We start from the raw sequence: 8,013 nt of genomic DNA, 5'->3' as shown, positions 1-8,013 counted from the left end.
AGTGCTAAACATACAGAAGATGCATAATTATGTGTCTAAGCACAAAGACAGGAAACAGAGCTGGGCAGTAAAAGTGCTGCAGGATGACTTTGATACTGTACTGTACTGATATGTAGAAAAAGGTCAGTGTGGAAGAAGGTGGGACTGAAAATCTGACAGAAAAACAGTAAAAACTGAAAATAGATGCAGAAAAATGTTTCAGATTAACAACATGTTAGCTGCTGTTAGCTCCGTGGTCACCACAATTTGCATATTAATGATCAAAGAACTGAGCTCACAGTTCATTCAGTGGTGCTGGTTTCAGGTATTGTGCAAATGTTTACAAGGTTGGAGACCTGCAGTCAGCTGACACTGAACAAGTCACCTGATGATGATGAAACATCCGGATGAACAGGATCAACTTTCTGGGATTTGCTGACCTGGATGACTGAGCACGCGTGATAGTCTGGATATTATAGAGCTATTTCTGATACTCTGTGAACTTTGTAATATTTAGTTTTATTTCATTTAGTTCAGTGTGTTACTGTCTGATGTAAATTATTGTTACAATGAATAAACGGTGTTCATCCTGCAACAGTGTGAACGAACAGACGCTACAAATCCTGTAAATATGACTGCAGACAAACCTGTAAATGCTACAGTGACTGAAAACACAGAACTTTATGCTGATGATATATTTTGCTGTAAAAAGTTTGTGCAGTAACTTGTTTAAAGTAACTGTGTTACCTGTGCAGAGTGTGCGACCATCCTCCCCACATACTGTTTGTCATGGAGCCAGTGTTGCCTCAGTCAGGAAAATCGCTATTGGCTGTCCTAAAAGTCGCTAGAAGTCGCTAAGTGACGTCATCGCCTAATTTGCATAATTGGTCATGCTAATGTAATTGTAATCTATGTTGTTGGAGAGAGAAATAACATCGTGGAAGAGACATAAAGTGAGTAAAAAACGTCCTAAATGCATTTAGAGTTTATTTAAAACTACGAATTAAATTTATTTTAGCAATTATTGTTTTTTTAATGTCACAATTCCAACCCTGCTCCTTTATCCGGGCTTGGACCGGCAGAAGTGACCCGAAATAGGCACTCTGGTGGAGTTACTTTGTGTGTGTGTGTTTATAAGTAGTTTTAAACCTTGTGATCCACAAAACAGCATAAGAGTAAAAGAACTGACTGCGTTACAGTCAGTGCGGAGCAGCGGCTTCGTTCATGCGCGATTCATTTGCAGTTTGGACGCACAGGTGTGAACGTCTCCTGCCCTGATAGCAGCGGGGGAGGACTATCCTCTGCCTGGGAGCGCTTTGGCACGGGTGAGGTGACCACGGCAGCACCGCTGCTTGTTGAGAGTAAGAGCGATACGTGTTTTCATGTCAAAAAGTCATAAATAAGTCTCCAATAACACCAGAAAAAGTCGCCAGACTTGTCGCTAGTCGCTTTTTAGAAAAAAAAGTCGCTAAGGGGCTCTGAAAACTCTCTAAATGTAGCAACAAAGTCGCTAACTTGGCAACGCTGCATGGAGCACATCACTGACTCGCTGTCAGTGATGTGCTCCAGGATTGAAGGAGAACTCCTTTGATGCCTGCTGCGAGTGAAGCTGCTTTAGTGGCCTCGCTCTGGCCCCCGAGCCATACATTTATTCAAATTCAAATTTTATTTGTCACATACACAGTCATACACAGTATGACATGCAGTGAAATGCTTAGACAACTGCTCGTGACCTAAAGAAAAAAAATAAAAGGCTATGAATAAGACTTAAAGAACAACGGTTTAACTTTTAAAATCATTTCAAAATTAAAAAGGGTAAATTTAACTGGGAAAGAATAAAATAAAATAAAATATATAAATTAAAGTTGAAAATAAAATAACTGTACAACAAAATACACAATACACAGTATAAAAATATATAAGAATGTATGAAGAAATATAAATATATATATATATATATATATATATATACACACACAATAACAGCAGCTGTGCAAGTATTAACTGGAAATGAAGAATATAATGTCCAGTGTTGTGCAATCCACATGTGTAAGTGTCTTGTGCAGTGCAAATATGCTTAAAGTGATTTAAGTGATGAAGTGAAAACAATGTCCAGAATGTTCAGTGTGTAAGAACTATATGTGTGGGTCAGGACTGTTAGCACCTTTTTAGCACCTCTGGTCTGAATGTCATAACTAGTAAAAACCCAGAGACTTGTTCAGAACCTTCATCTCAGTTTAATTCGTTTTATTTACACAGCTTCACACAAAGAAACGTTGTTTGCTTGACTGGTCATGTGATCAGTTTGTTCTGGACTCGGTTTGAGGAGAAAGCAGGAGGAGCGTCCGGGATCTGACCTTCTGTTTATCTTCCATTATAAGTAACGTTATTGAGACAAACCTGACATGCTCGGTGTGTACGAGTCACCTTTGGAGCCATCACAGGAAGTGCATGTGCAGGACTTCCTGTTTGGGAGCAGAACTGTTCTATTATACTATATATACTATTTCTCCTGTTTTCAGTTAAAATGTCAGAGCGTCTGTCTGAGCTGGTGATGAGTCGCTCAGCTCCACAAACATGAAGCCGCAGACAGCGCGGCGCTCATGCTGAGAACTCATCACACAGTTTTTGGTGTTCAGCGTGTTTGAACACTTAAATTCGACGCTCAACATTTTCCTAATATTTACATCAGGGAGCAAAATAGTTTCCACGTTACGTTTGTCCTCTCATCAGTAACATATCAGGAAGTTCAGTTTTTTAGTTTTGCTCAGTCCAAGCCCCCTCTCGCTGACAGCTGACGGCGTTTCCTGTGGTGCTGACAGCTGCTCACTACAGTAATCAGAGTATTTCGTTAGTAATCAGAGTAGCTGATGGAGCTGGTTGTTGGTTGGATAAAGAACACTTCTTCGTGTTTCCGGTGTGAATGTGACCTCCGAGCAGAGGACATGTGACCTTGTGTGTCGGGGGTCACGCCTCGGGCGCCGCCGCCGCTCTGACAGACGTGTAAACAGGTGCAGCCGTCGTCGCAGCGACAGCTGATCTCAGTTGGCACCTGAGCCGAGCCAATTAAAGCCGAGCCAGTTGGGGCGGCCCCCTGTGACTGTACGGCAGCTGCTGTTTGGGCCGCTGCGCGGCCCAAACAGCGGGAGAGGAGGAAGTGGGAGATTTATGGTAATGAGATGAGCTGCAGAGATTGGTCACAATCAGACGGAGAGTCCGAACATTTTTCCTTCAACTGGTCAGTTACTCCTGACCAGTGTTGGTCAAGTTACTTGAAAAAGGTAATCAGTAACTAATTACTGATTACTTCCCCCAAAAAGTAATCCCATTACTTTACTGATTACTTATTTTCAAAAGTAATTAATTACTTAGTTACTTTTTAAAAACACGATTTACAACCTGAATAGGTGATAAAGTGATAGATCTTTCAGCCCAATTCTACTTTTTCTGCATAATCATCATACAAAATGTAATCAAATGGAAAAGTCTCTTTTTAAAACTTGTTTTATTAGTTTTAATCTTTTAACTTTATGCATCAAGCAAACATTTAATTATCTGCAACATTCTCTGACTGGAAGAAATTAGTTTAACATTTAAACCTATTTTCTGCACATTCCAGCACATAAAATAAAATATTTTGTGTGTTTACACTCAGTCTTTCAAATAGATGCAAGTAAAACACAGCAGAAAATAAATAAAGTCAAAGACTAGCGGTCCTGTTGCTCTATTTTCACCTGTAAAGCAGGAGTGGGGTAGGCGGAGGGTTACCCTGGTGCAGGTGTGCAGCGGTCAGTGGAAGAATCCGCGAGTTTCTCTGTGAGTTTCCCATTACGTCGTAGCTACTCGGTGCTTGTTTGGAAGTTTAGGGGTTTTTTCGCTGTAAAAAGAAGTTTTCTTCCCACGCACAACGGACACTAATGTTTTTGTCACTTTTTATGGAATCAAACTCAAAGTAAGGTCAGTACTTCCACGCTTTAAACGCTGCACGCTCATACTCTCTCTGCACTCGATATATGATCCATTGTTGATCTGCACACAGCTGTTGTCACGAACGTCGCACTCGCTTACGTCACTGTCATGAGACATTCTCGCAAAAAATCACGGTTTTAGTAACGCAGTAACGCAGCGTTCCTACGGGAAAGTAACAGTAATCTAATTACCGTTTTTGCAATAGTAATCCTTTACTTTACTCGTTACTTGAAAAAAGTAATCAGATTACAGTAACGCATTACTGCCCATCTCTGCTCCTGACTTCCTCTCTGAATCCTGCTCGACCTCTCGAAGGTCAGATTTGCAAGTTTCTCTGTGGCAGCAGCTGAGTAATGAGTCAGTTGGGGCCATCTTTCGTTCGTTGTCTCATCCTGGACTGTGGTGCTGACACTCACCAGTCCCCGGCTTCCTGCTGCTTAGCGTACAGCCTCAGGGAGCTGGACTTGGGGTGAAACCCTCCATGCATGGTCAGGAGCTTCCTGGTCCTGATGTCAGGAGCTTCTATCTCCTCCTTTGACCAACTTATTATCCCAGCAGGTACCTGATCACGGCGTCTTCAGCTGATCTTCAGCTGACTCCTCAGGACTTGACTGAAAGCTCTGTGTTACAATCATCCGAACTGAATTCACACAGATGTGGTCTGTCAGGGTTTTCTCCTGCGAGACTCTGGATGTCCCATGAACCGCCTGACCCCGCTGTGTGTCTGTCGGCGCCCTGCCACCTCACTGTGTCAGCTTTTGGGTGTAAATCCACAGAAACCTGCAGGATGGACTCAGTAAATCCTGCCATTAAGGCGGGGTCGCCCTGCCATCTGGCTCTTGGAACATGTGACCCTCAGTGTTTGTCTTTAATTACGCCGCCGTGACTCAGCCGACCTCGGCTAACTACATGCAATCAGCTCAGATTTGACTAATGGGCGGAGTTTGATGAGCCTCGCTCGTCTCCACCCGGCTGTTTCTAAGCCCTCGCTGGAAAACCCCAAGTTCATTTGGACCGAAGCACAACAGCCAGTCGGGAATGTTTCCTTTCAAAATAAAACGATAGCTGGAGTCAGTTTCACACCTCACTAAGATAAAAGTGTAGCTGGTCTTTATCAGTTCGTCTCTGCAGAAGAGAAGAGGAAGCATTACACTCAGTTTCTTAAAGCTGCACGCTCTCTGATGTCCAGCAGGGGGCGACTGGTCTGACTCCTCAGAGAGGAGCAGGAAGCAGGTCCACAGTCACTTCCTCTTTAGATTCACCGAGCTGAGCCAGAGCACCGAACAGTCCTTCACGGCACACGCTAAGACCCTGAGGACCACCTCTGAGCCGTCACCCATCTACCTGTAAACCTCCACACGCTGCAGGTCATCGGGACGCACGGTGGTGCGAACACCACATCCTGTCAGTCTGAGGCTGTTGGAGGGAGTCGCAGAAACGTTTGCAGCTACCGCCTGTTCAGACCGCGGCAGCAAAACGTGTTCGGCGTGTTCTTTAAACACGCCGAACACGTTTTCGAATCCTTCCACTTTCGTGGTTGATCTGCTGGTTCTTTGCTCTGCGCTCGAGCGCTCACCTGGCCCCCAAAATGGAAGCTAGGTGAGATTTTAACATGATGGCGTCTGAAAGCATCACAGACGGCGCCGGGCGACTTGTGGAGAAGACAGCGCCTTGGATCACGGGAGATAAATCACGCGAGATCACGCTCTGAGAGCGCACGTCGCTTCCTCCCAAAAACACGGCAGACGTTTTGTCATCTCGCCGAGTTTCTAGGAAAATGTTTGAAGTGTGAGGCGAGGTCGGCAGGTCGCTCCTCTGAACCGTCGTCTTCTTTAAAGCGTGCAGTCAGACGCCTCAAAGACGGCGAGCGGCGACGTCTAATCCGAGCCTCTGGGGATCACGCGCCTGTTTTAAAGAAGACGAGGGCGTCAATTAAGAGGAAAAACTTCAAAATGGAGGCGATTAAACTTTGAAATCTCTAAAACGCTCCCTGCTGAATTGTCTTCTGCGAGGTCGTCGGAGCGCACGGCTCCTCGCCGCAGCGCACGGCGAGGACAGACAAGTGGTATTTATTTACTCTGCTGGGCTGTCAGCGTTTCTGTCACGCCACCTTTAAAGAGCTCGCCGTGACACGTCCCGTCAGCTCTGCGTCGATGGGACGCTCGGCAGATACCGACAGCTGTGATTATTTTTCCTGACGCTGCTGGACAACAAAGGCCGCCGTCACACGGACGTTTCTACAGTCGGCGGCTCGAAGCTTCATCTAAGGAGACGATAACGAGCCGTCACGTCCTCTTCCTAACCTTCAATTACAAACTGAGAGCCACCGAGGTCTCGCCAAAAACTGCACACACGTCTTTATTATAATAATTACAAACGGCGCCGCTTTCATATCAGAGACGAAGCTTCCTGCGTGATCTCCAACAGGAAGCAGATTAAAGCAGAAATCGCAGCACATGCAGGACGGCGCCGAGCGTTTGGGTACGAACAGAGTCAGTATTTTATTTATGTGTTCATCCACGCAGTGGGAACAGGAAGTGACACATTTGTCTGATGACCAATTAGAGTCTAGGTCCACCAACAGGAAACGCCTCTGCACCTGGATGTGCGTGCAGGTGTGTGAGCCTGTGTCAAACGGTCCAACATGGCGGGTGCGGCTACAGCGACCTGGTGGTTACCTGAAAGCCGCTCGTGTTCAGGTTAACCACAGCTGTCAGGGGGAGGAGCCACACTCTCAGTAGAGAGTAAACAGGTGGGAGTAGAGGTGTGGTCTTTGTTACCTGCCATCATTTTTTTTGTTCTGCTGTCGCATCGTTTCCTGCGTCGAACAGGGCGCCACGCTCGGATAAATGTCGCGCATTTACTCGCCGCCCGCGGGCCGGCTTCCTGAGCCCTGGGGTCGCTCGGCTGTCACTAGTCACTTAGATCAATATCAGCTTTCATGATGGCGTCCAGCGCTGCACGCGGAGGGCCTCGCTCCACACAGCGCAGCGGTTTCCTGTAGCGTTTGAGAACACGCCGTTCAATCTCAGCACGAGATTCAGGAAGACGTTTCAGATTCAGAGCCGCTCACATCATTTACATCCATGTGTCTGTCTCGCCCCCGTAAAGAACTCTGACCTCTGACCTCTGAATCAGGGGAACCTCTGAAACCCGCCTTTCTTTTCTCCTGACTCACAGACCCGCCCCCTCTGTAGAGGACACCTCCCACTCTGATGCCACAGCTTTCACTCACAGGTTTGAAGTCTTAAATAACTGTGAGTTCAGCACGTGGGCGGAGTCTCTGACGCTAACACGCCGTTCGGCGTCTCTGCAGGAAGAAGTGATGCTTTATTGCAGCACAGCGAGCGCGGCTCACACGGAGGTGAAGGTGCGGGACCTCGGCGGTAAATGCAGATTCAGACGTCGCCGTGTGACCACGCGTGCTGTAAATACCCCGTCAGCTGTCACGTGACCCCTCTTGACCCGCTGCGTCTCAGAGCTGAACTTTCACACCCTCCCTTTAGCTGTCCTCCAAATTGCTGTTGACACCGTGGAGCGGCGTCTCATATCAGCCTGTAATGGCTTCTGATGACAAACGCCATGGTTGGAGGACCGTGTAATCTCCCGCAATTAATTACAGCGCGCGGGGCTTTCCAGCCCATCGAGCGCCGCGCGCTAAACGGCAGAGCTGAGGCAGATGCTGCGTGCGTGTGTGTGTGTGTGTGTGTGTGTGTCCTCAGAAAACATCTGCACATTCAGCAGCTAATTACCTGCACCAGTTCCCCCAGTCCATCAGCACCAGTTTGCTCCCACAGAGCATCAGCAGATCTGAGGAAGCATCGTTTAAAGGCCGTTTCACACACTTTTGAGATGAAGAGGAGGAGCTGCTCTGAACTGAACGGATTCAGGCCCGAGGGCGTGGCGTGCAGCGATGTGACGCGGTGCTGACATCAGTGTGAACCGCCGCTCTCCGCCGCTTTACATGCGGTGGAGCCATTTTTGGGAGCATTTCAAGTTGATATACATCAATACAACCATTACAGCCCAGATTTTAATAATATGTCTGCATTAAGTGCATAGTAA

The sequence above is a fragment of the Neolamprologus multifasciatus genome, chromosome 7, assembly GCF_963576455.1.
Source record: "Neolamprologus multifasciatus chromosome 7, fNeoMul1.2, whole genome shotgun sequence".
Taxonomy (NCBI): Eukaryota; Metazoa; Chordata; class Actinopteri; order Cichliformes; family Cichlidae; genus Neolamprologus; species Neolamprologus multifasciatus.
The sequence above is the reverse complement of the archived record's forward strand: the minus strand, read 5'-3'. Positions refer to the sequence as shown.